The 21,570-nt window shown below is 40.1% G+C and overlaps 1 protein-coding gene across 6 annotated transcripts in view; it reads left to right on the top strand.

The window, feature by feature from the left end:
* The window catches only part of METTL15 (methyltransferase like 15), a 382,010-nt gene that overhangs the window by 325,733 nt on the left and 34,707 nt on the right, over positions 1-21,570 (top strand). Inside the window, exon 10 of one of the 6 annotated variants that reach the window (XR_014837123.1) lies at positions 6,962-7,071. The exons of 4 other annotated variants lie outside the window; for them this stretch is intronic. The gene's annotated coding sequence lies outside the window, so the exon portion shown is untranslated. Of the gene's footprint in view, positions 1-1,141; positions 1,258-6,961; positions 7,072-21,570 lie in introns of all 6 variants that reach the window. One more of the 6 variants, XR_014837125.1, reaches the window with a different exon arrangement.

Below are 21,570 nucleotides of genomic sequence, written 5' to 3'. Positions count from 1 at the left end.
AAGTAGGTATATAATAATTGCTATTTATTACTTTTATAATCTATATGAAAATGGCACTTTGGTAGATATTTAAAGAGAAAGCTAGAGATAGGACTGACATCCTGAATAAGAACAAGATTATAAGTCTTTTTTTTTTTTTTTTTTTTGCTTTTTAGGGCCATACCCACAGCATATGGACACTCCCAGGCTAGGGGTCGAATCTCAGGACCCAAGACGCATTTGCAACCTACACCACAGCTTACGGCAGTGCTGGATCCTTAACCCACAGAGCAAGGCCAGGGATTGAACCTGCATCCTCATAGGTATTAGTCAAATTCGTTTCCACTGAGCCATGACGGGAACTCCCATAAGTCTTGTTTTTGATTATCTCGTCCTGCTAGGCGCTAGAGGGTTTTACATGCTTATGGTGATGACAATAGTAATAAGATAATAATAATAATAGTAATAACACTTACTCTAAATCTGGAATTAAGTACTTTATATATACTTTATTTAATTCTCAAAAATGATCCTGTTAGGTCTGTAGTAATTTTTTTTTTTTTTTTAATGGCTGCACCCACGGCACATGGAAGTTCCCAGGCTGAGGATTGAACATGTGCCTCTGCAGTGATCTGAGGTGCTACAGTCAGGTTCTTAACTCACCGTGCCACAGCGGGAACTCCAGGGTTGTAGTAATTTTATCCTTCTTTTATATGCAGAGAAATCAAGGCACAAGTTGAGTAATTTGCCCAAGATAACCTAGCTACTAAATGGCAGGACTGAGATGTGAACTTAGGCAATCTGGTTTCCTAACCAGTAGGCAACATTGTCTCTAATGCAACTCAAAGTCACACTGCCCTGATGATACACACTGAGTGCTATGCAGAAGAAATGCCCCAGGGGATGCTCAGGCTGCTTGGCTTTCAACCCTGAGCTCCCTGCCATCTGATCGTGCCTGGGGTTTCCAGCTCCTTTGCTGCCTCCCCATCCCATTCTCTGTCCAGTCTCTACTTAGCCATCCAGTCTGATGTTCCTTTTAGGAATCTACTCATGGCTTTGTATCTTGGCTCCATTTCCCTTGGCTTCAAAACATCATAGGCACTTTCATAATGACCCTGACAGGGTCTCTGCTGGCTCCCTCACTTTTTTTTTTTTCTTTCAGCTGGTGCTTCTGAAGATTTTATCCACTTGACTATCAAGGAAAGCACTGGGCAGTAGCCATGACTGGCTCCCAGAAGGCATTGCTGACAGGAACTAGCTGTGACTGTATATACACAGGTGTGTCCAGATGTCCCTCCTCATTCTCCATGTTCCTTGTCTGTGTCCCAAGGAGCTGTTTCCTTCTCAGCCCAGGATCCAGAGGTTCAGGGAAGACCCGGACATACCGAGCTGCTGACAGTAGTCTCACAAGGCTAATTTCTAAGCCAACTGAGTCTCTGAAGTTTCTTCAGCTGACTGAGCAGCTCAGAGATAAAAGGCTTATTGGGGTAGGGGCAGTTTGGAGAATGGCCTTACTTCTTTTTTACCAGGACCCCCTGCTCTTCTATTGGGAATTCAGTAGTTCTGAGTGGAGACAGGAGAGACACAGAAGGTGAGACCAAACCCCAAGACATCATCTGGGGTTTCCCCAAGATACTTAAGGAGTTCCTGAAAAGCCTGGTGTATTGCCTCAGGCTTTCTTGGATACTTATACTGTTGTCCTGTGTCCTGTGTCCCATGTTAGTGCTGGAGTATTGTGTACTCTGATGGCTTATCTATCTCTTCTAGGCAAATAGAGGGCTGAACTGGACCTGGGAAGGAACTATCCTTGGATTTTTTTTTTTTTTTTTTTTTTTTTTGCCCATGGCTTAGAAAAGTTCCTAGGCAGAGATCAAATCCACACCACAGCAGTAACCAGAACCACAGCAGTGACAATCCTGGATCCTTAACCTTCTGAGCCACCAGGGAATTCTTTTCAGATTCTCCTTTACTTTAGTACTGGGTCCCTGGTATGAAGTTTGTCCTGGTATGTGACATCTTACAATCTAAAGAGGAATTTTCCCTCTCTCCCTCCTCCCACTCCACCCCACCTCACACACTGAAGGGCCATAGCTGGCATGGGCATTCTTGTTTCAGCTGCTTATTTGGAAGACAGTATGACTAACTATGCCTACCCTTACTGGATGTTAGAAAATAAAAGAAAAATAGTTTAATTATAATGTCAGGATGCTGGGTAGTAACAATGACAATAACTATATTAACCAGGTTCACTATGTGCCAGGCACTGTTCTAAGGGACTGGAAGTCTTTTCTTACCAATGACAAATTCATTAGTCAAGATCAAGTGCGATTCAGCATTATGAACATAAAAACCAAATGACCAAGAAGAAGAAACATTCAGAAATTCAGACTAGCTTTTAGGATGAGGATGGAAACATTCAGGTCAGGGCAGGAGGGAGAAGTGGTAGGGGAAGAATAAATTGTCTTGTTGGAAACTCCAGTACACGCTGGGCAAATATCTGGGTGAGAGGGTGAGAGGGGGGAGAAAGGGTAGAGAACAGGAAAGGGGTAAAGTTAAATTTATCGAGCACTTCATATGCGATATGTGTTTCCTATACAACGTTTTATTTAGTTCTCCCCTAACACTATCTTAGCTTGGGCTGCCATAACAAAATACCATAGGCTGGGTGGCTTAAATCACAGATTTTATTTCTCACAGTTCTGGAAGCTGGTGGCCTGACATCAGGATGCCAGCATGTTGGGTTCCTCCTGGCTCGTAGCTGGCTGCCTTCTCAGTGTGTCCTCACATGGCCTTTCCTGGGTGGTCCACATGTGAGTTTCTCTCTCTCTCTCTCTTTCATCTTCTGATAAGCCCACCAAACCGATCAGATTAGGATCTCACCCTTATGAGTCACCTAACCTTCATTATCTTCAGAAAGCCCTAACGCCAAATACAGTCACATTGGGGGGTTACAGCTTCAACACCTGAATTTGGAAGGGGCATAGTTCCATCCACAGCACACTCTATGAGAAAAGTTTATAGATGAGACATGACTGCTTACAGAAAGTGATAACTTGTCAATGGCCTCACATATAGCATATGGTAAAGCAAGGTTCAAACCCAGAAGCTCTGACTCCTGAGCTTTCCTCCATCCCAGGCCACTTTCGGGAAAGCATGAGCAAGTCTGTAGGAGCTGTCGGTGGTCCCAGGGGCTGAGATAGTCCTCCTGGATCTGATCCCATGTTAATCTTTCCTCCATGGGAGTAGCTTCTCAGAGGAGGAACTTGGGAATGTGTTTTTCACCTCTTTTCTTTTTTTCTGCATCTCCTTGATTATTGGGTCAAACAGATGTTTGGTCACTTTGTAGAGAAGTTGACAGGCCCTGGAAATACTGAGTGGACTTCTGTGATTTTCTCCTGTCTGTGCCAACAGGAGTGAGCCTTTTGCTGTTTCTCATTCGTCCTGTGCTGTCAGGATTGTTAATGAAGCCTGCACCTCTCTGGTGGCAGAGGTGGCCATCTGCCCTCTAGGCCATCTATCTGGTTGGCCGGAAGTAACCTCTCATTGTCTATGGCAATAAATCTAGCCTGGGAGCCTCCCTGACAGGAAGAACTTTCACAATCTCAGCTGTCTTCTTCATAATGCATCTTCAGAGTGTCTTTTTGCCAAGCCTGAAATGTGTAAGCGATAACTTATCTTTTTCTATCCATTCAGCTTGGAAGTATGCACATGGGCATTGTTCACTGTGTCAGGAAGAATCAGCTCTTCCAGGAGAAAAGGAGGATAAGAAAGCATCCAGACAAGTCAGCTGTTGCCACATTATTTAGTGCTAGCTGGAGACAGGTGGGCGGGGAAAATTAAGAATATATCTGCAAATAGACCCCCAAGAAAGTACACACAAAATGCAAATGAGGAGAAGAAATGCAATGTCATTTCCCTTTATCTAACTGGTGAAGATTTTTTTTTTTAAATACCGGAATATTCAGTTTGGGTGAGCTTGCTGTGAAATGACCACTGTGTTTATTTTCAAAGCCCTTCTGGAGGGCATCATGTTTCCAATATCTTCAAAAGACATCTACCCTTTGAAACAAGCGAATCTACTTTTTAAAATGTATCCTAAGAAAACAATAATAATCACTCATCTGCACAAAAATTTTACTAGGAGACATTCATTGCAGCATTTATACTAGTGAAAATTAGCTTGTAACTGCATAATGAAGCAATTTATGTATGGTACATTAAGGCAATTGAAAACATATGAGGTATATATTAAATATTTGTTGACCTAGAAAGATATTTATGATGTATTTTTAATTAAAAATAAATTATAAGTGAGTATATACAGTATGATGTATTGCTCATAGTGTGTGTACTATATATTCTTAAAAACTGTAAAGTTGTACACTTACGTTTTTCAGTAGTGATATATAGGTATATGATTGCTGTTCTTTGCCATACTATATTTTTATGAAAAATTTTAATACAATAAACAAGTATCATTTTTTTCTAATAGAAAAAAAAGAGTCTAAACTTATAGAAAGAAACAATTGCCTAGGAGCTCCCATTGTAGTGCAGCCAAAACTAATCTGACTAGTATCCATGAGGATGCGGGTTCAATCCCTGACCTTGCTCAGTGGGTCAGGGATCCTGCATTGCCATGAGCTTTTGGTATAAGTCGCAGACTTGGCTTGGATCTGGCAGTGCTGTGGCTTTGGCATAGCCTGGCAGCTGTAGCTCCGACTCAGTCTCTAGCCTGGGAACCTCCAGATCCTGCGAGTAGAGCCCTAAAAAAAAAAAAAAAAAAAAAAAAAAAAAAGAATGAAACAATTTCCTAGAAAGTAAACAAGACCACAGGCATAGCTGTAGCGTCCAGCCCTCCTATAATTCCCCATCACTGCTCACTTCTCTTTACTCCATCTTATCTTATTCTGTTCCTTCTTTCACACTCTCTCTCCTTTTCTTGGCCATCTGTGGCACTGCATGGTTGTATTACATAAAATTTGAGAAACTTTTTTATTAATTGTCTACAGTTTGGAAGTAAGAAGGATGATTAAGATGATTATTAAGATGATTGTAACCACAAGAAAGGAACAACTTGTCTCTATATGTATCACAAAAAAGCCAGAATTTTTAACTTGTTGGGGTACAGTGGAGAATTATAACTAACTTCTGGACTCTGGTTAGCATTCACACTAGAGAGAGGGCAAAAAGCAATTTCATAACTTATATTACCTTGACTTGTATCCCTACACGTATACACTTATTTATATAAGGGTCAGCAACTTAGCAAATATGCTTATTTCACCAGTATTTTTGAAATAAATTGTATTTCCTCTTCTGGAACAAATCAAAGTGTTTTAAGGTTAAAGCAAAATTACTCCCTTTTAAAACTTTAGTTTTGAGAATAGATGTTTAAAATGAAGTGCATTTCATGAGCTAACACATGCTTATTTGAAATATTAAGTAATTGTGATAAACCAAGTAATAGCAAATTATTTAAATTCTGTCACTGATATTTTTCCATTCTTGCATTTATTTTAAGATGTTTGTGTGTCTCTAAAGAATAACACAGGACTTAGTTTTTCAATAACAGTGATGTGTTGTTTTCTGCTATTCCTATTTTCTCATTTGGAATTAATTTAAATGAATATCAGCCTAGCTCTCCACAGGATCTAATCTATTTATGCCCACTAAAGTTAACTGAACTGATTTCATTATGTCATCATTGACAGGATTATGCTTCTCCATGTGAGGAGTTGAGTTCTCAGTTCTGAGATGGTCTGTGGGATGTGCAGGTCTGAGATTCAGGGACTGGGGTTATGCTCTGTCCAGCTTGGACTTCATATTGTAGTGGAACTTTAGTTCTTAGGACATGATTTCCGTCCACTCTGATCCTGGTCCTTTAAGTCAGCCAGATGCACTCAGCCAACTAATTCTGAATAGCTCTGACCCCGCAAGAATATATTTATGGCTATTCCTAGGCCAGCTCTCCCTACTTTGCTTTATCCCCGTCTCTTGTTTCTCAGTCTTAATCTGTTTGGATTTGAGGATTCAGCATTTGGTATGGCATCACATTCCAGGAAGACCTTCACTAGGAGATGTTAATGTGAATGAGCTTAGGGATAAGAACTATGTGGCATGAGTGCAACTCTTTCTCCCCTTCCCTTACCCCTGCTAGACATTGCTAATCAAACACCATACTCTTTTTCCTGCCAAGCCTGGACACAGTCTCAAACCATTTCCAATAGAGCTCCTTAGGCAATCATTACCAATGCTGTGGGTGAGGCATATGAGATAAAATCAACTTATCATTTCTGAATTGATCCTGCTAGCTCTTCTTACTTTGGGCAGGTCCTAGTATATCTTCTTAAATCTAGAGTCCACCCCCCTCCCCGTTCTTTGGCAGTACCTGAGGCATGCAGAAGTTCCTGAGTCAGGGGTTGAACAATGACAACACCAGACCCTTAACTCACTGCTTCACCAGGAATCTCCAATTTAGAGCCTTTAAAACCCAGTTGTAGAACTGGCCCCTTCCCATGCAGTGCATATCTTTGGCTAATTTAACTTGTGATTTTAAGGCAAGTGTTTCCAGGCCTCAAATCCTTCATTCAAAGGAACTTCAGAGCATAAGTTGCTAAAGAAAATTGTCAACTATTGAAGCAAACACTCCTTCACTCCCAAATCCGTTAAGTTTTCAGCTGTTATTGATTGGATGTGTTCCATGTCAAATGTTGTACTAGTACACTGGGAACACAAATAAACTGGATATAATCAATACCTTTAGAGAGTAAAGCTATATAGGAGGGGGTTCAGAAATTACCACAACATGAAGCAGAACAGAACATGTGCTTAGAAAGGGAAACTGAGTGCCATGGAATCTCAAAGAGATATCACTTTCTTCCAGTGGATGGGGATGCTGATCATGGAGGAAATAGCAATGAGGTGTATGTTGGCTCTGCTGATTAAGTGTGTGACCTTGGACATGTTCTCTCACCTCTCTAAGCCTCAGGTTCCTCAATTCAAAATGAGGGTAATATTGGTAACCCTGCAGAGGATTACAGCAAGGATTAGGTGAAGATGAAGAAAATGAAGAGAAACTCAAGCAAGAATACTGTAAGTTCTCAATATATATTAACTCTCAGAACGCCCCCAGAATAAGACCAGAAGAAAGAAAAGTGAATTTCTTTTTGCTGGTCACTCTTGGTAGTTGATCCTGCTGCTGCCTTTTCTCTCTTCATTGTATGCCCCCTTTCAAAAATGCTAACAATGGTTCCAATGGTAATAGTGAAAGAGGGAGAAGGAAGAGGAGAAGAAGGAGGGGAAGAAAGTCAAAGGAATCTTGAAATGGATAAGGATCGAAGATCAGTTTTCTTGAGAAACTGTTCTTATCAGTGATGAGCAATCAGGTAAAATGGCTGAGAGAGAGGTTTTTGAAAGGGGCCTGCACTCTGGTCCATGGGAGGAGATGTTGGCCTCTCTTACGTGCTCACATATCATTGCAGGTGTGGTGGTTTTAGAATGGTACTCTTCCTATACCCCAAGAGACCTTGCAGAGATCATTCTTCTTCACTCAGCACGATAGCTAAATATCCTCTGTGGCCTTGGACCCTTAGGGTCCCTTATACATTCATTTTCCCCACAAACCTTTCTCTCCATAGTGCTCCCAGACCAGATGAGCTACTACTGGCCTTGTATTTTGCAAGGATAATATAAACATCCAATGCCATGGAAACAACTTTGGCATCTTAATTCAGTATATCTCAATCTTGGCTACACCTTAGAATATCTGGCAGGTCAGGGTCTTCTCCTTCCAGGATTTTGATTGAATTTTTCTAAGGTGAGACCTTGACCTCAGTCGTTTTAAAAGCTCCCCATGTGTTTCTTAATAGGCCATTAGGGACAAGTGCCACCAATTTAATTGACTAAATTTTGAGAGGAAAACCTCAGCCATAATTCACCCACTAATTTTAACATATAAAAAATTGAAGAAAATTAAGGGAGAAAAATGTCCTTATTTGTTAGGGAAAAAATATTTTATTTTTAAAATAATGAGGCTAAAAGGCAGCATTCATGACCAAGATTATGCATAGATAATTTTTGTCAAAAGACTTGACTTATTTGGAGCACTATTTAAAGACAGAGAAGCTCCAAAGAACTGAAACTTGTCCCAGGATTAGAAATTTGGAGGGATTTGTGTTGAATTATGAAATTAAAACATGGTCTAAATTTAGCAAAAGTAATTTCCCAATGAGTTACTGCTCAATATTACCTTTATACATTAAATCTTGGTCTCCCTAAAAAAGAAATTGAATGGCTTTATGCTTTTTTAATACATAGGGTTGGCCCTGGATATACACATGGGCAAATAGCTCAGACTTGACTTAAAAGGGACTAGGGAGACAGATCATCTATGTGTTTCGACCCACTAATTTTATAGATGAGTAAACCAAGAGTCAGTGAGTGGGAAGAGTTTTGAATGCAAAGTTGGGACCCAGCTTTTACCTTCTGGTCCATTTCTTCATGTTGCTGAATTGAGTATTTAATGTTTATTGAATATCTGTTATGTGTGTGATTCTAGAAGGGGTTATCTTACTGAAACTGGAGGACATGATAGTAACTTGGGTACAAAAATCAGAAGAAAAAAAAAAAAACCCAGGTAGTAATTAAGACCGTCACTCATTCATATAACTTACAAATCTCATTTTGGTGATGCCAGGTGCATGGCCTGAGAAGGGCCAATGGCAAGGTCATTGTTGAGTCACTTGAGCTGTTGGCTCTTCTGATAAAGATGGATAAGGTCAGAACCTGAGTGGATTTGAACCTGAAGGTCAAGGTTAAATGGTACAAACAATTGTAAAGATGGAGGGACAGAGTCTGATAGGTCATTCCTATGGACAGTCTGGAGGCACCTCCACCTCATCCTTAATACGTTAAGTTTACGGGTAAAACATCTCCAACCTTTGCCCAAAATAAGATTCAGCCAGGCAACTCCTTTGAGAAGGATTGCCACATATAATACAGATATCAGTTAGGTTTGAATTTCAGATAGATAACAAATACTTTTTAAAGTAAGTCTCATATTGCCCCCAAATACTTATACTAAAAAGAGTATTTGTTGTATATTAGAAATTTAAATTTCACTGGCACCTTATATTTTTATTTTTTAAATCTGGCAACCCTATCTGGAAAGTTCCTTAGGACACATTTCCTCCATAATTTGGCTTAGTTTCCTTTCTTCTGTGTTTATATAGGATTGAGTACCTACCACCAGTAGTAGCTATCAGTACTTTCTCTCTCCCCCATTTTGTTGTATAGCATACAGACCTCTGGGAGGCTGGTGCAAGTTGGTGCTCAGGAAAGGTTGATTGGATGGATTATGACTGGAACAAATGTATCTGAGCCCAAGAATGTGGCTGGCTGATTTGGAAGAAGCAATTTCATGTTCAGCTGACACTGGCTTACATGAAAATATTTCTGGGGCAGGTCTAAGTTTTGTTATTCAGAACCACCCTCTCTATTCTGGCTTTCTAGAAGCTCCATGAAGCAGCTTATGATGCCTTCCCACCCCATGGTGGGTCTGCAGTTGGATTGTTAGACCATCAGAGTTGAGAGGCACATCTTGTGGCTGGCGCTTTTCTCACTGCTCTTGAAATGTCCTAAGGCTCTGTCTGCCTGCCGAACCTCAAAGCTGAAAACCATTGAATCAGATTCCATGGGGGGTGGTGAGTGCATAGGTTTCCTTTGACTTTGTGTTCTTGCTGTGTGAAAATGTCAGAAATTGATAAATTTTAGAGACGGGAACTGGAGACCAAAAAAAAAAAAAAAAAAAAAAAGAAAAAAGAAAAAAGAAGAAGAAAAAAAAAATAACAAAATCCACCCCTGAATGCTGACTTATTCCCATTGTCATAAGCAATTCGTGATTCACCTGCATGTTGATACCTCCTGGAAAGCCTATGTCATGTCTCCATTTGTGATTTTTCAGAAATCAATTCTAGCTTTTCATTTTATGAGTACAAGTACAGAGTTCATGGAGTTCACTAGCATTATCTAGGGACAAAGATTAAAGTATTAGTCCCTTCTGTGAGTACAGAACACTACGATTTAATGTATGGAAAGAACCTAGCATGGTGTCTGGCTTCAGTAATTGGTAGTTGAAGGTCGGTAAGGATTTTTTAGGTACATCATGCACTGGATGAGGTAGGCACACTCTTAGATGGAGCAGCCCAAGTGTATGTTGTTAGTATAAGGCAAAGCTGGAGCTAGCACGTAACTCTGCTGATTCTTAATCCCATGACTGTTCCTTCTCAACAGTAATGAATCCTGAATCTCCTGAGAGATTCTAGAGTCTTTGCTGTAAACTAAAGGAATCCGTTTAGAAACCATTCTGTTACATTCACAAGCTCAGATCTTCACATTTGGCTGGACTAAGGACACAGGCATATCCTAGTTCTCCTCTTCTCAAAGCTGGCCACTCACATCTCTCCCTCTCTGTCTCTTACCATCTGAAGTAAAGGAATGCTGTGAAATAAGTCGGTATTTGGGCTCTGCAGTTTTTACTGTCAGCTTTTAAGTTTAGGAGTCCCCTGAACAGAATTGAGAGTGAGCCTGCCCATGCTTAGTACATCAGATGGCCTCCCTTCCATCATGTTGCATCTTAGCTGTTGGACCTGAAGACTAAGAATGGAGCATCAGTAATTAAAGGTACAATCACAGCTGAAGCTTCCGTTAGTTATTTTTCTCCAACCCTGACATTTTATGAGTCAACAAAGCCAAAGCCATCAATATGAAGCAGATTATTTTTAGCAGTTTCTTAACCAGTGTGCTCTAGCTTTAAATTAAACATTGACGTTGGTTATTATTAAAATTCTGAAAATCCTGGGCAGAGAGGAGCCCACGTTAGTACAGTAAACACTGGGCTTTCATTACCTTGTTTTGAAAAACATCGGCTCGCTGCTCCCACCAAATACAACTGCGTAAAACTAATGGATTGCGGATTTGCTAAGGATTAGTTGTTCAAGGTCAGAGTCTGAATGCTTGGGTCTCGTTTGCAGGGTTGAATATTACTGTGGACTTCAACCTTTTCAGCTCTGCAATATCTTAGCACTGGCATTATCTTATTATCACTTGATTTGATGGAGTTTGTCCCATTTTCCGATCCACACCAAAAATAGGGTGTTACAAATTTTTAAAGTAAATTACCACTTTTGCTTTGAGAATTTTGTTACATGCTTCACGATATGAGATAACTAGGGCAGCCTCTGGTAGCATGAAACTAGGGTTGGGAATCAATTCCACTGGCATGATGTAGTGGAAAGAACACTTATCTTGGATCCAGAAGACCTGGTTTCTGCCACTTACTAGCTGTGTGTCCTTGGGCAAATGATTTAGTGTCTTTGGATCTTAGATTTCTCATCTTTTAATTGGAGGGATCTGGGATAGAGCAGTAATACCCAACTGAGTTCTACATTCTCACTTGAGAGACTTTAGGGTCACCCATGGAGTTGGGGGGGAGGTCTTCAAATAGAGTTCTCTTTCTCTCTACCCCCAGCCTACTTCAACTACTCACTGCCATTTGTTTTACTTCTTGAGCTTCTTCTAAAGATTTTTTTCTGGAAAAAATATTGCTTGGGAAATGTCTTATTGCTAAGACAGTTTGCAAACCATTGGATAATATGCTTTCCACCTTTCCAGAATCCTACTATTCTAGATGTCAAAGCAGTATTGAAAATGTGTCATCAAAAATAATCACTGACAACTTTTAACTACATCGTTCTGAATTTGTTTTGTAAAAGGGTGTCTGGATCTCAGAGGAGGTGTGAGTACTGTCATTCATCCAGGGCAGTGTGGTGAGTAGGAGCTTAGGCTTTGGAGTCAAATGACCCAACTTCACATTCTGCTGCAGGCCCTTGCTGTATACGTTGAGCAATTCACTTTACCTCTCTGTGCCTCAGCTACCTGTGTCAGTCCTATTGTCATCTCCCTATACAAAGAGGAAACTGAGGCACAAAGAAGGTGTTGAGATGAGCAAGATAGCAGTTCCCACCTCATAGGGTTTTGTGATGATTAATGTGTATAAGACACATCACAGTAACTGGCACATAACATATGCTGAGCAGATATAGTTATTATTGTAAGTTCATTTATTTGTCAAATATCTATTGTGCATCTGTTATGTTTTGGTCATTGTGCTAAATTCTAGAGATTCAGAGTGAATAAACATGGTTCCACCCTCATGAATGTCCTAGGCTAGTAGCAGAGAGAAACCAAAGAGACATTTGAGTAAAAACACGTATAAAGCAGTGTGATTATTTGTGCTAAGGCTCTGAGGGAGGTATATGTCCAGGCAGAAAGAAGAAATGATGCAAAAGAGACAACACGTGACAGGTCTTTGAGATACTCTCAGTAGTTTAGAAGGGCTAGAGCATGGGCTGTAGGATGACAGCAAAGGATGAAAGAGGGAAAGGGCAGGCCGGGCTTGGATTTTCAGCAACTGAAGTCCAGCTGGCCCTTCTAATTTGTGAGCTCTCCCCCAATGTAGCTGCTGACTGTGTTAGTAACATGTGTCTTCAGCAGCATCTCTGCACCCCCCACCTCCCAGCCACATCATTTCTTGCTTGTCCCATCCAATCATGAGGAATTACCATGTACATCCACTTGCCAAGTCAGAGCCTGAAAGTTTATGTTTTGCTTGCATGTTTCAGTTATTCATTGAAAACTCAAGGATTTCAAATAATTTCCAAACAAATCCCTTGTAAAAAAGAGAGGGTAGGGGAAAAGCTCAAAGACCCATAGTCCTTTATAATAACACTTAAACCCAAACAAACCATCTTTCCGAAAGCCAAGTGAGGCCCTCACACCAGAATCTCTGCTGTCTTTAGTTAGAGGAAAACTCAGGCATAATCCAGGCCTAAATAAGAGATTATGCTAGAAAGCTCAGCAAAAAGGAAAAATACATTTAGATATGAAGAGATCTGTGTTGAGAAATGAGTCCAAATATAGCAATTCTTTCTCTCCTTTGGACTCTGCCCTTCTTCCCTATGGCTCACCAAATTCCTCAGACCTTGGCTTCTGAATGCATGGGAGGCTCCAAACTTTTTATTAATGTCATTTCATCTTGTGGCATAATTATTGATCCTGGTGAAAAAGCTGACTCTTAATACTGTGCTGTAAAAATAAATGAAGAATGAGTGAGCAAAAGACAAAGGGAAACACAGATGAGCATTCCACGGGCTCTTTGAACCACCACTAAATCTACAGCCTTCGTAGGGACAAGGGTTGTGACTTTTGCTGCCCTTCGTGGCCACCAGAGAGCTTTATGGGCACAAAGTCAGTGTCCTACTGGACACCGAATATTTAGTCAACACTTCAATTTCTTGGTTTGTGTCCTTCCTGGGTTAATAGTTTATGCAGTGAAATAGCACTAAGGAGAAGCCAATACACTTTGTGTGCCAGTAAATAATGATGTAAGCCATGAAATTGAGGCTCAGCCAGTATCCTGACACTCTAAGCTGCCTTTAACTTTATTTCTGATTTGTGAAATTTGCATACCTCTCTCAGAAAATTCAGGTCTTTCCAAAATATGAGTCCGTATCATTAAAACTATAAGACCTATCCTAATCTTTTCTCACCAAATTCCCTGAACCTCCCTCTTCTCTCTCTTAACTGAGATATTTCCCATTTAAGTAAGTTTAAGGGAGCCAGTGCCAGGCACTGCCTCTATATTTGACATTGAGCTGGGTACTGGGGCCCATACAGGGGAAGCTGAAGACTCAGTCTCTGCTCTTCAGGATTTTGTAACCTAGTTTGGGGATCAAGGGCACCCAGTTAACAACTGGGGAATAGTTAACAGGCGCCATGATAAAGAGCTAAATTGTATTTTAGAGTTCAGAGAAAGGACAAATCCTAACAAAGTGGAGTGAACTATTACTCACTTTTCTTCAACTTTTTTATACCCCTCAGAAACCTTCTCCTGGTAGCTCTAATGGATTCAAATATTAGTGTTTTCCTCATGCACTAAGATTCTTAACTATAAAGACATTTTGTCACAGAACATAAATTCTCAGTTCCCATGGAAACTGTAATATAAGGATGTGTTTTTGGGGGAGGAGCTTAATTTCCATCAGTGCCAAGAAAGAAAGAGGGAGAACGGCATTCTATATACTTTGTATGTCATTCCATGTGTCCCCATTTTAAAGAAAAAATTTCGTATCCTTTCTCTATGGATAGCCATAGCTCACTGGATTATAAATCCTTTGAGTGTAGGGACAACAACTTCTTGTTAATATTTCTTCCAAATTCTTTCACTCAAGGATCTAACAGAGGCCTTCGATATTATTTACTGAATTATCTATTTATCGGGGAAACTGAGCAGCTGTCTTAGTGATTATCAAAGAAATGACAATTCCTCAAATCTCCTTCCTGACTTTGCCCTTTTCCTTTCTATTGACCTCACTGAAACTCCCTCAGTTGGTCCAAACCTCTTCATTATTTGGAGATTCATTCATTCATAAAAGCATTGCCTCCTTCCCAGTATCCTTTCATTAGAGGAATTAGTTCTGGGACTAATGATCTATGAAATACCTGATATTCAATTATTGGTACATTTCACAGTCTTCATGATAGAGCAAGGTGCCAGCAAGCCAGGCACCCTCATAAATACCCAGATATTATGTATGATCTACATTCTGCACTGTCTTGCCTTAACAATTCTCAACTTTTTCTCATCTTAGTTACTTCTTATTCCTTCTCTTATGATTTTGTATTCCACATTCTAAGAGGTAGAGGGAATATTCAGAATGATGAGAAGGGCAGGGTCTGAAGTCTGTCTGGCTTAGTTTAACTTCTTGACTCTGTCATATAATCATGGGTAAGCTTGCTGTTTATATCTCACAGGTTTGGTATGAATAGTACGTGAGATCTGATATATGTTATTTTGCCCCTCATATGATGTCTGGCTTTCTCCCTGGCTTTGCTTCCTATTCATACCTGTCCTGTGGGTCTCCTGGTCTCAAGCAGACATTTGATCCTGCCCTGCCTGTGGGCTCTTTCCTAATATAACTGACATTTCCCCCCCGCCCCCTCCGCCCCAGCCTGTTATTCTTTCTAACTAGATAAAGGAGAAAGTCTGTGTCCCAGGTCACAAAGGATAATAGTTATTGAGGAGTGTTTCAAACATCTAGTGAATATACATACACACAAACAAGCTCATACAATGCTTGTCATTATAACTTCTAGGTATGTCATTTCTATTCTATTCACTAGTAACAAAAAGTTAGTTTGTAGCTAACTATGGAAATGGTACAATTTCTAACCTAAGGAAATATTAGGAACGTTTCCACAAAAACTTAAAATATTCTATATTTTTTTCCTTTTGTTTCTCTTTACTTTTTGGCTGATACTGGTGTTTCATGCCAAGATTTAATGCTAATCAAAATTGTGACCATTTCCAGATTCTTCCTATAACCTGAAGCCTGGTAATAGTTAACATTGCCATCTCTTCCCAACGTTCCAGCACTTAGTTAAATGATTCTTAGAATGGCCACTGAATAAGTGACCAGATTCCATTTTGAGTTGTGGCTTCACAGTCTGGAGCCATTATAAAAAAATCACAAAGAAAAACATTTTGGAGAGTTTCAGAGATCAAGAACTAGAAATACAGGGGACCCGCCAGAGCATCAGTCTCCGGATTCTTTGCATGGCACTGGGGCTAGGCCTTCAACAATCATATGGGAAAGGTAAGAAGAGAGGAGTATTTGATGAGATTCTGACAGTCTGCCAAATTGGAATCTAACTTTGCTGATGCATGGGGTATTCCAGGTAGAGCAATTGTCCTTTTAGTTAAAAGTAATAAATATATTTTTGTTTAAAGGGCAGGTGGTTGGGACTGCTATTTTTTGCCTGTGGCAAGCCCATAATGTAAACCAATGTGGTCTGGATGGGAGGAAATAGTCAAATACCACATGAGGTACCAATCCCTTAGGAGCAGCAGCCTATGACATAGAAACTTCGGTAGTGGCTGTGAATGGTCACTACTAAATAGCAGAGCCAGGATTCAAATTAAGGACTATAAGACCCCAGACACTCTCCTCTTACTACTCTTCTGCACCACTTCATTTTAAAAGTGATGCCAGAGTGTTGAGAGTGACCTTAATCACCTTCCATTCCAACCACTTTATTTTAAAGAGAGGAGTGATGGACGAAGAAAGGCCCATTTACTTGAATGAAAATCTCATCTCATGAAATACCTACTCCACATCTGGGGGTTGGGGGTGGATCTAACAACCTTGATTAAGAGGAGACTTAATGGTGGTCCTTCTGCTTTGGCGATAGGGTTTCCATATGTAATTTCTTATGTATTTTTCTTGGATGGCTGATCTCTTCAAATGGATTTGATCCTGTGTGTATGTAATGTGAGCAACAGTCCTTGAATGCTTTATATATGCCCTTCTTTTTTTCTTTTCAGTGTATATGACTTTCTTCCCAATAAGCCCAAGAACTCCATCTATTACATATTTCATTAGGAATGAAAAGGAAGACAATATTCATTTTCAAAGCTTCAACATTACAGTAGTCTTTGTATCCCAGTTTGTTGAGAGAAACTATTAGACTGAATATCTTTTATCCTCACATTCCATCATCTTGCCTTTTAATATATTAAGAGCCTGGACTGGTAGGCTTAACTATAAAGTTTTATAGAGATTTATAATTTATGGACTATATAATCCTATATATACAGGAAGAACGAAGCGGAAATTCCCATATCTGCTAGAGGGATTTGGGGAGAGACAGAAGTGGAAGCAGCAGATGGCCAGCCATGGGTCCCACTCTCCCTCCTTCAGAATGAAATAGCAGAATATTAGATGAGTTGAAGGAAAGGCTGAGAGATTACTGCTCCATTTTCTACTTAGGATGCTGAAAGGTGATTTCCTTAGGTCATCTATCCCACTTGAAACTAGGCAGCACAAAATAGTTAAGTAGAGGGAGAGCATAAATGGAGCCTTCTCAAACCATGCTTATTTCCCATGAAGCTTGCAGAGGACCCCGAATTTTCCACATGTCTCTGAGATCATATATGGGAGTTTGTCTGGGGAGTTTGACAGAAGGGTTCCTGGCATAAACAAAAAAGTGGTCCTGAAGTTGAGGACCACATAGGAATTCCAATTCCTCCAAGGAGTCTTCAAAATCATCTGTGGTCAGGCTAGCAGGGAAAATACTATTCCCTGACCAGGCAAAGGGTTTTCCCAGTTGCAAACTTGGCATTGAATGTCAACTGGACATTGGAAATAAGACCAGTCTCATGTCAGTGGTCATTAGTTCAGGGAACAATCCATACCAACCACTGACCAGTAGATAAGAGCAAGAATCTAGAGGTTACAACATGCACTTGAGAACCTGTTCTCTTCCATTCTCCTTTTACCATGGTCACAAAGACCACATACACTTTATTTTATTTTATTTTTTGTCTTTTTGCCTTCTCTAGGGCCGCTTCCCGAGGCATATAGAGGTTCCCAGGCTAGGGTTCCAATCAGAGCTGCAGCTGCCGGTCTTCGCCAGAGCCACAGCAATGCAGGATCCAAGCCACGTCTGCAACCTACACCACAGCTCATGGCAACGCCGGATCCTTAACCCACTGAGCAAGGCCAGGGATCGAACCCGCAACCTCATGGTTCCTAGTCAGATTCGTTAACCACTGAGCCGCGACGGGAACTCCCACATACACTTTAAAACCCAGATATCATCTTGGAGAAGCATTGAATGAATAAAGAGAAATCTGAAAGACTAGGAATTGTACCCTAACTGTAACATTTGGAATGGATGGGCAATGGGCTCATCCTGTATGGTATAGAGAACTGTATGTGATTGGATCAGTTTGCTGTACAACAGAAATTAAAGAAACATTATAAATCAATTATACTTTAATAAAAAATTTTTAAAAGAGGGGGAAAAAAGAATTTTATCCCAAAGGGACTGATCATTCACTTAATAAGATAGTTTTTATCAGAGACTAGCAAACTTTTTCTGCAGAGAGGTAGATAATAGATATTTTAGGCTTTGTGAGATATTTGTGAGCTTTGTGAGGACTCTTCTGTGACTACTCAACTCTGTCCTCATAGCCTAAGCAATATGTAAATGAGTAGGCATGACTGTATTTCAGTAAGACTTTATTTACACGAATAGTGGGCTTACAGGTGTTAAGTTTGCCAGTTTTTGGTTAGTATCATTGAATCAAGCTAAGTTTTGGGGATTTGACTAAAGATAATTTTCTCCTACCACCCTAAAGGGTAGGAGCTTTGGAGAAAAATGAAATTAAATGTAAAAATAATTGGCATTTCCTTTGCACATCTTTGTGAATTATGGGTAAAATAGTAGTTCCTCTTACATTGAAAGGGGAGAGGCAATCTTAGTGTAAAGAGGAATGATTTGTTTTTTCCTTTCCCCAAAGCCTTGTGATCACTGGGAGTTTTGGGGGGTGTGAAGAGACAACAAATTAAGATCAAAGTGGGTGATGGAATAAGGAGGGAAAGAGAAACTGACCACAAAGAATAAAGCAGAGATTACGCATCTCCTAATCTCTGCCAGGAGCCCTGGAAATAAAAAAAAAAGGGAGGCCTGGCAAGTGAAATCACTTTGAATAACAATATTAATTATGATGATGATAGTGATAGAAATAATAATTACCACTATAATATCAGTTAGGATGGGCTATGTTACACTGCAGGAACAAGCACTTCTGAAATCTCAGTGGCTTAATGCAAAAATGGTTTATTTTTCATGAATTCTCTATGTCTATCAAGAGTCAGCTCAGGGTTGTCTTTGAACTCATTGGCATTGGATGGGCCACTATCTGGAGGATCATCAGTCGTAATGGTCCAGCAAAAGTGATAAAGTATAAATAGGCCATTCTTTGAAGTGACACACCTCGCTTCTGCTCACATTTCATTAGCTGAAACCAGTTACATGACTAAGCCTGACTTCAGTGGGGCAAGAAAAGTATGATCATTCTCCATGGAGGAAATATTAATAAAAAGTAATTTAATATCCCTTAACTCTATTGCCTTTGTAATGGATAAGCAATGAGATCCTGCTGTAAAGCACTGGGAACTATAGCTAGTCACTTACGACGGAGCATGACGGAGGATAATGTGAGAAAAAGGAATGTATATATGTATGTGTGAGTGGGTCACTTCGCTGTACAGTAGAAAATTGACAGAACACTGTATACCAATTATAATGGAAAAAATAAAAATCATTTTTAAAAAATCCCTCAACTACTATTACTGGGTAATAACATACCAAGCATGCTAAGTATAACTTAGTTTTACCCTTACTCAGAGACCCTGTAAGATAGGTATTATTAACATTTTACTGATGAAAAAAATTGAAGATCTTGGGAATTAAGCAATTCATTCTGTCCAACTTTAAATTTAGGTAGGTCTGATTTTTTTTTTTTTCTTTTTTACAGCTACACCTGCAGCATATGGAAGTTCCCAAGCTAGGGGCTGAATTGGAGCTACAGCCACAGCAACTCGGGATCTGAGCCGTATCTACAACCTGCACCACTCATGGCAACCGCCAGATCCCTTAACCCACTGAGCGAGTCCAGGGATCAAACCCTCATTCTCATGGAGAGTAGCCAGGTTCGTAAACTGCTGAGCCACAATGGGAACTTCTAGGCAGGTCTGATTCTGTAACTTGTACCCTAAACACTATGTTATACAGCCCTGATCATTTATAGTATTAGATTAGAGATTATAACCTCAAATGCGTTCAGGTTCCATCCAGTTAATACAAATTTGTTAAGCGGTTTGGATATAATTCAGTTTGGAATTGGAACTGGAGAGCCCATACTGTGGATGAAGGGGGCAGTTGTAATTCATGTTAAACTGATTGTTGATGTGTAAAAATATGATTACTATTGTCAGACCTCCAGATTCTTTAAAAAAGTCCTTAGAAATATGAATTTTGTGTGTGATTTTCTGATTGAAAATGTTAAAAACAATCCAAGATTTAAAAGAATTGTGGGCGAAATAAAATAAATCTATGGCCAAACATGCCCCGTAGGCTAATAGTTTACACTCTTCACTAGGTCTTTTGGTGGAGTCTAATTGGTTAACTGGGGAATACACAACTGAAGCTAATGTACTCAGATTATTAGTTAGGTAAGCAAGACCCAAGTCTCTGTGTGATCTCTTTTAAGCAGCAGAGCCAGTGTGATGTGGCCAAGACTGAATACTGAATTCAAATGATTGTCATCAAGGTGCATAAATCTGTATATATGTTAGGGAAAGATGATATACCCACATTTGATTTTGAACCAATCAAAATGTTTAAGTAACTATTGAGCAATTTTCATTTGCAAGCTGCTGTTGTGTAACACACATTAATTTCTTCTTTTTCTGGCCAGTGTGGAGCTGGGGAGCCTTCCTAAGGAGGTCTCCAGTTCAGTTCGTGCTGCACCAGCAGACTGAGCAGCCTCATAGTCTGACATGCATTCATTACCACAGAACAAACAGAAAGGCCATTCCCAGTCTCCAGTAAAGCTGATCACATCAGCCTCTGATGTAAACCGTCAGGACTAGGCTTGGCAGAAAGTTGGCTGGAGATGGCTTTTCCTGGAAAGGTGATAGCTGGAGTTTTTGAAGGAACTAGGAAGGAGTCTATCTGGTGACTTCTTACCTGGGGATTAAGGTATATGTTCATGAGGGAAGATCTGTCTTTTTCATCAAATTCTCAGATAGGTCCTACCATCTCCAACATGCTCACCATCAGGTGTATCAAGCTGAAAAATCAAGAAGGATATGGAAATACCTCCCCTCCTATCCCAGACCATCTCCCTTTAAAAAAGTTTTAAGGCAGGAAGGTTCGCTAACCCCTAAACATAAGCTGTAGTTTCCTGCTGCTTTTCTTTACTTGGAATACTTTCCCTGCCCATCTCTGACAGCCCATTCCCCTCCTTAAAAACAACAACAACAAAAAAAATCCCAAACTTATCTATAAAGCATCTCTTAATCCCCTTACAGGATGTTTTTAATCTCTCTGAGCTCTGGGAACATGTTCTTTGTAGTTTCATGATGACATTACTTTTCTAATTGTGTGTGTGTGCATACATGCATGTTTGCAAATGTGTCATATTTTAACAGAATAGTAAACTCCAGGAGGGTAGCAAGGATGTCTTACTCATCTGGAAATCACAGGTGGTTGCTACTACATGGATAGTCATTGGATACTCAATTTAGTATTTGCCAACTTGAATTCTGCTGTCTGACTGGAGCCATGAATCAGTTGATGTGACTAATAAAATACTATAGGTTCTTGGCCTATGAAAGGTGACTGGTTGAGTAATGACAGTGGATTAGGTGTTTGTGTGCTCCTAGAGTTTCCTTGAAAAGCTATGGGAAGAGGGATGCACACCTCTGTACCTGACTCTTTGTGAGTTCCTGACTGCAAACCCAGGATGGTAAAAGAAATGATGGCCTTTCACTCTGGTGAACCCTGTAAATTTGTAAGAGCCCTCGCCTTGCTCCTCACAGGAAGGCACCTCTAGCTCACAAACTCGGTCCTGTTCTTGCCTCCTCCCCCGACTACCACTCTGAGTTTAGTAACATTGGTGGA

This window comes from Sus scrofa, chromosome 2 (assembly GCF_054392235.1).
Source record: "Sus scrofa isolate SSC_HxYL_T2T_F1_AM1 chromosome 2, Sscrofa_HxYL_maternal_Yorkshire_Landrace_v2.0, whole genome shotgun sequence".
Classification (NCBI taxonomy): Eukaryota; Metazoa; Chordata; class Mammalia; order Artiodactyla; family Suidae; genus Sus; species Sus scrofa.
This window is presented reverse-complemented; position numbering and strand designations above follow the sequence as displayed.